This window comes from Bos indicus, chromosome 27, assembly GCF_029378745.1.
Source record: "Bos indicus isolate NIAB-ARS_2022 breed Sahiwal x Tharparkar chromosome 27, NIAB-ARS_B.indTharparkar_mat_pri_1.0, whole genome shotgun sequence".
In the NCBI taxonomy this organism is placed as follows: Eukaryota; Metazoa; Chordata; class Mammalia; order Artiodactyla; family Bovidae; genus Bos; species Bos indicus.
In genome coordinates this window covers 44530549-44541797 of record NC_091786.1, presented here as the reverse complement: position 1 = coordinate 44541797, position 11249 = coordinate 44530549, and the positions used below count along the sequence as shown (strand labels likewise).

At 42.2% G+C, this 11249-nt stretch overlaps 1 non-coding gene across 1 annotated transcript; it reads right to left on the bottom strand.

Annotated features, from left to right (window-relative positions):
• Window positions 1-241: 241 nt before the first annotated feature.
• On the bottom strand, window positions 242-313 carry TRNAW-CCA (transfer RNA tryptophan (anticodon CCA)). Its single transcript has one exon. It is a non-coding gene; the product is annotated as a tRNA-Trp (tRNA).
• Window positions 314-11249: the final 10936 nt, after the last annotated feature.

Here is an 11249-nt window from a genome sequence, read left to right as displayed (position 1 = left end):
AGATGAGACTTGGGGTTTCTCAGCCCCCATAATCATGTTGATCAGTTCCTTATAATTTATATGTATGTATATATATATATATATATATATATATATATCTCCATTCTTATTCAAGTGAAGTCACTCAGTCATGTCTGACTCTTTGTGACCTCGTGGACTGTAGCCTGCCAGGCTTCTACATCCATGGGATTCTCCAGGCAATAATACTGGAGTGGGTTACCATTTCCTTCCCCAGGGGATCTTCCCAACCCAGGGATCGAACCTGGGTCTCCCGCATTGGAGGCAGACGCTTTAACCTCTGAGCCACCAGGGAAGATATAATTTATATATATATATATATATGTGTGTGTGTGTGTATATATAGATATATAAATCCATTCTTATTCAACTTAATTTTTATTTTTATGTCCATCTATATCCTTTCTATGTATATATTTTTTATTGATGATGCTGTCTTATACTCATTTTTAAACTTATTTCAGTTGCATTTCAGTTTATATATAACTTAGACACATTTTAGTTTCATGAGTTATTTCCAAAAAGTGAGTTTATGTACATGTCTTTTTTTTTTTTTTTTAGGATAAAAAGCACATAAAGACTGATGTGAAATGAGGAATCTCATCTGGGGATTACAGCATTTAGCTCTATGGCAGCCACTGAAGTATCTGAAAAAGCAGAGAGAGCAGAAAAGATGAGAATTACCCTCAAAGAAGAAACTGGATGTTGTCTTCCCATCACTTTTTAGGGCACATAAACATATATCCTGCTGTTCCATTTCTCTGGGGAACCCTGGCTAATACAAGGTCAGAATTGAATATGGTAAGAACCAACATTAAAAGTACAGAATCAACAAGTCTACAGATGTCTGACATCAAGATGAAACAACAGACAGGCTCATGTGAGTAGGGGCTGATAACCAACCACATGCTTTGGTCAGCAACTGGTAAATCAAGAGCCAGGGTAACAGTCTCAAACCACACACAGGTACTAGAAGCAGTATTTTGGAAACAGAATTCATTTCTTACATACTCAGGAATGTGTTTTCTTTGAGAGTTGGAACCAATCAAAAATGCATAGCCCTTCCAAACAGAAATGGATAGAACACAAAACCAATACAATATTGTAATTAGCCTCCAATTAAAATAAATAAATTTAAATTAAAAAAAAACACTTAATTGAAGGAAAGAGTCTAAAAATAAGAACGTCTTTTGAAAGCAAGATTTCATTTATAAAGGGGTAATAGAGGTTTTCTTTAAGTGAAAAATGGAAATCTAGTGAAGAAAAGCCACAGAAAGTTCATAGCACTAGGCTATCTATCTGTGAACATTTAACAGAATATCTGTTCAGGTGGGACATGGCGTGGTTGCAGGCTGTGGACACTGTGCTGTCATCCAGACCATCTGCTTAGGACAAGGACAGTTGCTTAGACTGCTGTAGGCCTCCAGCCCTCAGATGTCGGCTGCCTCCAAGAACTGTCCTCATCCGCAGAGAGCCCTTGCCCAGGACCTCTTCTGAGGCAGCTACATCCACTGGCTGTCGATGTGCAGGTGTGAAGGTCCAACCTCTTCGCTGCTCTTTGAATCAACACTGAAAGACTCTCAGCTTTAGAGTTTCCCTCTGGGCTCCTCTGCCGTCTTTGTTAAGACTTTGCTGTGGTGATATTGGAACCAATCACTTCCTCCTGTGCTATCTTGCTTCTTTACTTTTCCGCCAGAATGCCTCCTTCTCTAACCTCATACAGAAGGTAGGCTTGAGGCAACATTTTAAAGACTATACCTCATCAGGATGATATTGTATTCAGAATAAACTCTAAATTCCTGTGTACTATATCATGCTTTGCTCCCCAAAGTTAGAATGCAGGGTCCATAAACCAAAGGGTGAAAACAGGGGCTGCTTCTCTAACCATCGCTTTGAGTAACGCACCTCAGAAATCTGTGCCTTCCCATCCCCACAAATCCAGGCTCAAATCCTAGTTCCCAAATGGTTCTTCTTCTACCAAGGGACACAGAAAGAGCGTCATGGAACTTTAGCATATGGCTGCCACTTTTTATTTCAGACTCCTTAGGTGCAAAGGGACCGGTAGGAAGTAACCAGAGGAAGTAAAGGCTGCTCTTGCACAGTGGGGCCAGGGCTGCGTGTGTTCAGCACCCAGACAATCTCCTTAGGCAACTCTGGGCACACCCTTGCCCGGTTTTAATAGGAAGCGGTCAAGAGCAACAGTGTAGGCCCGAGACGGGCACAGTGACGAGAGATCTAGGTGCGCTAGGAAGGGGGGTTCTGAGTCAGAGCAGCAGAGAGGACTGGAGAGGGGAGAAGACTGGGATGGTTTGCAGAGGGGGAAACAGTGAATATAAATTTGGGGACACCAGCTTCAGTGGCAGAAACTACCATTCATTCTCCTAATCTTTGTCTTACAAACTCACTCCAGGAAGATGAGACCAACATAATCCCGAAAGAGTGACTTTCAGAACTTAAACACAGAAATGTATTGAGCAAAGCAAGGGATGGGCTTCGAAGCTGGGTCAGTCATTCAGATGCCCCTATTTCCCCAGAAGCTAAGAGCACTGCTGGCTAACAGACTGAGTTTGGTCTTCAGCAAACCATCCAATCAACATGCATTAGCCATCTGGACATAAAACATGAGCTTCCTGAGGTTGACTGTAACAGATGTTATCTAATTGCCCAAAACTGAAGAGGGCTGCCTCACCACAATCACACCAGTTTTGTGGGCAGCCTGTATCTGATGAAATTGGGTATAAAGGCTGGCCCCTTTGGCTAACCTTGGGATAATTATGCAGGCACAATCCCGACTTCCCAGTACTCTGTGGGGGTCAGCTGGGGTCTTTGCTATGATTGCATCATGGACCAGCTTCTTCCTCTGCCCAGTTCTGCCTTGAGTCCTTCCCACACTAATTCGAATGCACAGAGTGTTCCCTAACTAACTTCTTGGATGACAATCTTTGCATCAAGGTTGATTTAATCTTGGGGAATTTAATCTTTAATATTTTTCAAAGGTGAGAGATAATTAACTGAGTGGCTTCTATCCTTCAAGATAGAACGACCCCCACCTCCTGCTATCATGATTTCCAAGAATGCTTAGTAGGGTATATAAAGTTTCATAACGTAATGTTGAGTGAAAAACAAGGAAGGTATAGAATCTGATGGGGCTTCCCAGGTGATGCTAGTGGTGCTAGATGTAAGGTGATGCTTACATCTCTGCCGAAGCAGGAGATGTAAGAGACACAGATTTGATCCCTGAGTGGGGAAGATCCCCTCGAGGAGGGCATGGCAACCCACTCCAGTATTCTTGCCTGGAGAATCCCATGGACAGAGGAGCCTGGCGGGCGACAGTCTGTGGGATCACAAAAAGTCAAGCATTACTGAAACAGCTTAGCGTGCATAGAATTTGATTATGAAGAGATACGAGAGAGGCAAAGAAAGAGAAAGAGATCCAAAAGGAAATGCCGCGAGGGCTTCCCTGGTGTCTCAGTGGAAAAAGGTTCACCTGCCAATGCAGGAAACGGAAACGTGGGTTCAATTCCTGCTCCTAGATGGGGAAGGCAATGGCAGCCCTCCCAGTGCTCTTGCCTGGAGAATCCCATGGACGGAGGAGCCCGGCAGTTACAATCCGTGGGGTCACAAAGAGTCGGACACGACTGAGCGACTTTGCTTTCACTTTCACTTTCTGCTCCTTGGAGATCACACACGCCGCAGAGCAACTCAACCTGTGCCTCAACTTTTGAGCCGGTGCTCTAAAGCGTGGGAGCTGCAGTTACCGAAGCCCAGGCTCGCTAGAGCCCTGCTCCACAACGAGAGAAGCCTGAACCCCACAACCGGGGAATAGCCCCTGCTCCCTGAAACTAGAGAAAAGCCTGCAGAGCAACAAGGACCCATAACAGCCAAGAAATAGATAAGTAAATAAAATTATATATATATGTATAAAGTGAAAATGCCCAAGATGTTTAGGTTAAATGGGTTTTCTAGATTCTAGAAAAACTGTACTTGTTTTCTTTGTGCTCTTCTGTGTTTCTCAACACTTCATAATTTATGTGTATTGATTTTTAATTAGAAAGTGCTACAATTGGGTGGTTCTACCTTCAGGACGGTCTGTTCTAGGACCTGCCCATATGGGACTCCACTGTGCTCAGGCCCGGTGGTCCTCTGCGCTCTTGAATTATGCATCCTCTCCAACTCTGCCTTGAAGGATCACCCAGGCCCCAGGCCTCTCATGTGGAACTCACAGATTTTTGCGGGGGGCGGGGGGGGGCGGTGACTGTACATTTATTTTTTTAAAATCCTCCTCTAAGTAGACCCATGCAATTCACATCCCTGCTGTCCAGGGGTCAACTGTGTTTTGATTGATATTGCAAAGCTTGCTCTGATAGAGTGGTGCATTTTAGTCAATTTTGATGTCAGTATGATTTTCACCCATAGCTATGATGAGTTTTTCACGTTTCTCATATTAAAGGAGCTATGAGTTTCTCCATTCTAGCCAATATAGTAATTATTGGTGATTAAGGTGCATTTTCTGTCTTCAAGTGAGATGAAGTAATTATTATTATTTTCAAATGTCCACCCATCCAGTCAGTTCCTCCAAGGCTAATTTCTGACAGGTCTATTTTTAGGACAAGAGACCTGGGTGTGCACACTGCACTTTCCAACCTTGCTCAGATGCCAAGAATGGGCGTGTGTGCAGGCTGCAGTTCTGGGACTGCGCCAAAGCATCTCAACCATGCATCAGTGTTCCAGTCATTAGGACCCAAGATTTCTGAAGGTGTCACCAGGGATGCTGTCGGCTACCAGCTTCAACTCCACCCTTTAATACTGAGAGAGTCAATTCCTAGGCAGGTTGATAAGACGTCCGGGATCCCCAGGGAGGAGACAAGGGTCTGGAATTCTCAAGGCGGAGGAAAGGACAAACACCTTTTTTTCACCTCTGTATTCCTTAGTCTCAGTCACATAAAATGTTTTTTTCTTTAAGCCCAAAACTGATGATTACCCAACAACTCAGTTTAGGATTATATAACAAGAATGTATCCTGCTTGAGGACAGTTTCACCTTCCTGAAAACCTTCTGACTAATCCTGTCATCTTAAAATGTAAATTATGGGAGTCGGTCTGGTAAGATCTTTCTATTGTTAAGTTCTAATCCTGTTACCTTAAAATGTAAATTGTGGGAATGGGTCTGGTAAAATTTTTACCAGCTTGAGACATTCTTCTGATTTATTGTAATAACTAATTAGAAAAGTGTACAACTCCCTTGCTTAGACTAGTGAGGGGACACTCTCCATTCCCCTTCTGATGTCTCTGTCAGAAGCTTTCTCTGCCCCTTTTCATACTTTAATCAAACTTGCTCCTGAGTGATCACGGCTGGTCCCTGGTCCCAAAGCTAAATCTTCTTCTTCGGAGATCACGGATCCCACATGGTTCACAGTAAGTCATCAGTATTGCATGCAGCCTTCTCACAAGTCGCTTCTCATCTGATGAATTTACTCTCTTCTTGCCCTCTTCCAATACTGCTGTTTAACCTTGGGCCCAAGGGCATAGAGGCAGCTGAAAGGGAGGGGTGTGGGTGTGTGTGTGTGTGTGTGTGTGTGTGTCAGGAGCAAGGTGCTATCTTTTTTAACAGCTCATTTCCTCGAGAGCTGATCTTCTAAATTGGAAAGATCCTTTATCTTGCACAACTGGCTGATGCGATGTCTGGTTAAGTGATTGCCTTCTGAGTGCTGGCACTGGTGACTGATCCAGGCTGACAGGCCCAGGTAACGGAAATAGGCATCTACTGCCAGCTGCTGTTAACTGAAGCAACGAGAAAGAGGAGGAAAATACCCTCCAACTGTGGTGCTGAGAATAAAAGGCAGCAGTGCAGCTGTGATGGGGCGGTGAGACGCAGGCCTTAACCAGCTTTCCCTTCTTGTTAGCACTTCAGGCTGAGACGCTCAGCCTGTGGAGGTGAGTCTCACTCCTCTCGCAGATTCCCTGAAACGCATCTGATTTCTGCTGGTGTCAAGCTATCCCAAGTTGGCTACGAGCAGTCTCTTCCTGGTGTTCATTTTCCTTTTAATATTCTCTCCCAGCAAAATCAATTTTTTTCTAGCAAATAGAAAATGAAGTATGTGACATTTGTTATCAGAAATGAAAATACGCTTTTCCTGCTTTTGATAATTCATTTCTACCTCTTTTTTCCACATTTAGTTTTGGTTATTATTTTGAAACACACTGAACCTTGAAAACTGGGCTAACAACTTGTGTGGAATATATATAGCTATTAAAGAAACCTGAATCTTCGGACAAAGCTTACCAACAAGTTAAGAAGGCACACGATTACCCAACAAATGTCACTAAACCCCGAGGTTCCACATTGTAAAATTCTTTCCAAGGCCTGATCAGCAGCCCATCTATTTTAAGTGATATTTGACACAGCATAATATTACTGCATCAAAGGCCTGTGGGCAGTCTTACGGCATTCCTGCTCTGATGGGTTTAGCTAAGAAAGAAGGCTTGGGTTATTCTGGAATCTCTGCTTCAAGTGCAAGCAATTTAGAACTGACTATGCTTGAAATAGCCTATTGCTTTCTCCCCATGTGCCAGATTCAGGTGTGCTGTCACGCGTAAGCAATTTGCCCAAATAAGAACTAGCAGATTCATTACACATTTAATTATTACTTGCCAAAGAGGCCAAATCTGGCATCTTCATTAAGAGTAATTGAGCTCACGAGACAATGAAAAGTGCAAAAAATAGTCAGAGTAGGTTAGCTACGTGGCAGTGTGTGTGTTTAACTTAAAAAGAGAATACAAAATAATCGAGAGCTGAATGGTTGATTTAATTTCATTGACAAACACAGTGTTTGAAATGGAAATCAAGGGAAATACCTTGATAATTGTTTTTACAGCAATTGAGACAAAAAGTTTCCTGAAATATTCAGATAATTGTTTTACTTATCCATCTCATTTTTTACTTCAAAATACAGATTTTTTGAGACATTGACAATCAGAAACCTGTCAAATACAGTCATTAAAAGGAGACATATACTTATGCTTGTAAGTGAGATGAATTTTTGATAAAAGGAATGAATATGAGTAAATGAAGCTGATAGTTATTTAGCCCCTTCTGTGTTTCAAAGATTTTTACACATGTGCTTTATTATTCATTTTTAATTTATTTTATTGAAGTAGAGTTGATTTGCAAGGTTGTGTTGATTTCTGCTGTACAGCAAAGCGAAACAATTTCTTTTTGATATTTTTCCATCATAGCTTATCACCGGATGTTGAGCATAGGTCTCTGTGCTATACAGTGGGACCTCATGGCTTATCTTTTCTGTGAATAATAGTTTGCATTTGTTAATCCCGAACTCCCAATCTCTCCCTCCCTCACGGTCTCTCCCCATTGGCAAACACACATCTGTTCTCTGCATCTGTGAGTCTGTCTCTGTTTTGTAGGTAAGTTCAGGTTTTCATATATTGGATTCCACGTGTATGTGATGTCACATGGTGTGGTCACTGACCTAGAGCCAGACATCATGGGTGTGAAGTCAGGTGGGCTTTAGGAAGCATTACTGTGAGCAAAGCTGGTGGAGGTGACGGAATTCCAGCTGAGCTATTTAAAGTCCTAAAAGATGATGCTGTCAAAGTGCTACACTCTGTCAGCAAAGTTGGAAAACTCAACAGTGTCCACAGGACTGCAAAAAGTCAGTTTTCATTCCAGTCCCAAAGAAGGGCAATACCAAAGAATGTTCAATATACCATATAGTTGCTTTCATTTCTCTTGCTAGAAAGATTATACTCAATATCCTTGAAGCTGAGCTTCAGCAGTACGTGAACCAAGAGCTTTGAGATGTACAAACTGGATTTTGAAGAGACAGAGGAACAAGAGGTCAAATTGCCAACGCTTGTTGGATCATGGAGAAAGCAAGGGAATTAAAAAGTAAAATAAAATCTGCTTCTGCTTCATTGACTATGCTAAGCCTTTGACTGTGTGGATCAAAACAAACTGGAAAATTCTTCAGGAGATGGAGATACCAGTCCACCTTACCTGTCTCCTAAAAAACCTGTATGCAGCTCAAGAAGAAACAGCTAGAACCGGAACAACAGACTGTTTCAAGATTGGGAAAGGAATGTCAAGGTTGATATTGTAGTTCTGCATATTTAACTTCCATACAGATTGCATCAATCAAAATGCTGGGCTGAATGAAGCACAAGCTAGAAGCAAGATTGTCAGGAGAAATATCAGCAACTTCAGACATGCAGATGACACCACTCTAATGGCAGAAAGTGAAGTGAAGAGTAACTAAAGAGCCTCTTGATGAAAGTGAAAGAGGAGAGTGAAAAAGCTGGCTTAAAACTCAACACTCAGAAAACTAACATCATGGCATCTGGTCCCATCACTTCATGGCAAATAGATGAGGAAACAATGGAAACAGTGACAGACTTTATTTTCTTGGGCTCCAAAATTACTGCAGACGGTGACTGCAGCCATGAAATTAAAAGACGCTTACTCCTTGGAAGGAAAGCTATGACCAGCCTAGACAGTGTATAGACATCACTTTGCCAACAAAGGTTTGTATCATCAGAGCTGTGGTTTTTCCAGTGGTTGTGTATGGATGTGAGAGTTGGACCCTAAAGAAGGTGAAGTGCCGAAAAACTGATGCTTTTTAATTGTGGTATTGGAGAAGACTCTTGAGAGTCATTTGGGTTACAGGGAGATCAAACCAGTCAATCCTAAAGGAAGTAAACCCTGGATGTTCATTGAAAGTGCTGATATGGAAGCTGAAGCTCCAATACTTTGGCCACCTAATGCAAGGAACGAACTCATTGGAAAAGCCCCTGACACTGGGAAAGATTGTAGGCAAAATGAGAAGAGGGCAGCAGAGGATGAGATGGATACATAGCCTCACTGACTCCATGGACATTAATTTCCAGGAGACAGTGGAGGATAGAGGAGCCCAGCATGCTGCATGCGGTCATAAAGAGTCGGACATGGCTCCGCGACTGAACAACAGTGATATTTGTCTTTCTCTCTCTGACTCATTTCACTTAGTGTGATCATCTCTAGGTCCATCCATGTTGCTGCAAATGGCGTTACTGCGTGCATTTTTAGGGCTGAGTACTGTTTATTGTATATACAATTGTATACTGTATATATATTCACTACATCTGATTTATCTGTTCTGTTGATGGATATGTAGGTCATTCTCAAATCTTGGCTATTTAACACATGTACTTTAACTGCTAATTGTAAACAGTAACACACAGAATTTAAATTTGAGAGTTTAATTTGTTTCATTTCTCACCATGAACACCAATCCATCCTAAGCTCTACCTCCATTATTTATAAAATAAAAACACTAGTATATAGGACTGTGCACCCCTGACTGACCAGCAGGTATAACCCTACTCATCCATCCTTCACTCACTTCTTTGACTCATGCATTCATTCATCTACCAATTTAACAAACACATATAACTTTCTATCCTATGATGATACTGTGGTATATACAAAAAGAAATAGATGTAATGTTTGGTTTCTCAACTCTGGGGCTTATGCTATATATGGAGGAACTGAAACCTGTGACATCTGGGTTAAGAGCCTGACTCTGCCACTTTCTTGGTGGAGATTATTAGTTGTCTGCCCCCAACACATCCCTGACTTTGATTTAGAAATAGAAACATTTTCTTCCATCCCACACCCCCACCAGCAGCATTGCTCTCATTTGTATGTTGCTATGATTGGCCAGTGGCGCTTAAGAGAGAGGTGTTTGATGTGGATGGGTTCCAAGAAAAGTCCTTAAGAAGGGGACACAAATCTGCACTGCACCAGTTCTATCTCCCTCATGACTCCTTCTGCTTCCTCAGTGAACTATAAATGCGATTTCCAGAATTCTAGCAGCCACTTGGGGCAACAAGGCAAACTTGAAAATGAACGTCAAGTACATAGTTTGGCAGAGCAGGAACAGAAATAGCACAGGTCTAAGACTTATTGGAGGCTCCATATGAATCATAGAGTGCCTGCTTCTGAATGGGCTTAACCTGTGAATGAAGTTCATCTGTATTATGTTTAGGTTAACAGTTGACTAACAAAAATCCATCGAGTATTCTTGCTTTGATAACCCCATGAACAGTATGAAAAGTGAAAAAGATAGGAGACTGAAAGATGAACTCCCCAGGTTGGTAGGTACCCAACATGCTACCGGAGGTCAGTGGAAAAATAACTCCAGAAAGAATGAAGGGACAGAGCCAAAGCAAAAACAACACCCAGCTGTGGATGTGACTGGTGATAGAAGCAAGGTCCGATGCTGTAAAGAGCAATATAGCATAGGAACGTGGAATGTTAGGTCTATGAGTCAAGATAAATTGCAAGTGGTCAAACAGGATATGGCAAGGGTGAACACTGACATTTTAGGAATCAGTGAACTAAATGGACTGGAATGGCTGAGTTTAACTCAGATGACCATTGTATCTGCTACTGTGGGCAGGAATCCCTCAGAAGAAATGGAATGGCTGAGTTTAACTCGGATGACCATTGCCTCTACTACTGTGGGCAGGAATCCCTCAGAAGAAATGGAATGGATGAGTTTAACTCAGATGACCATTGCCTCTACTACTGTGGGCAGGAATCCCTCAGAAGAAATGGAATGGATGAGTTTAACTCGGATGACCATTGCCTCTGTTACTGTGGGCAGGAATCCCTCAGAAGAAATGGAATGGCTGAGTTTAACTCAGATGACCATTACCTCTGCTACTGTGGGCAGGAATCCCTCAGAAGAAATGCAGTAGCACTCATAGTCAACAAAAGAGTCTGAACTGCAGTCCTTGGGTGCAATCTCAATTTAAGCCTGACTTTGGCAATAAGGAGTTCATGATCTGAGCCACAGTCAGCTCCCGGTCTTGTTTTTGCTGACTGTATAGAGCTTCTCCATCTTTGGCTGCAAAGAATATAATCAATCTGATTTTGGTGTTGACCATCTGGTGATGTCCATGTGTAGAGTCTTCTCTTGTGTTGTTGGAAGAGGGTGTTTGCTATAACCAGTGCGTTCTCTTGGCAAAACTCTTTTAGCCTTTGCCCTGCTTCATTCTGTACTCCAAGGCCAAATTTGCCTGTTGTTCCAGGTGTTTCTTGACTTCCTACTTTGGCATTCCTGTCCCCTGTAATGAAAAGGACATCTTTTTTGGGTGTTAGTTCTAAAAAGTCTTGTAGATCTTCATAACCATTCAACTTCAGCTTCTTCAGCATTACTGGTTGGGGCATAGACT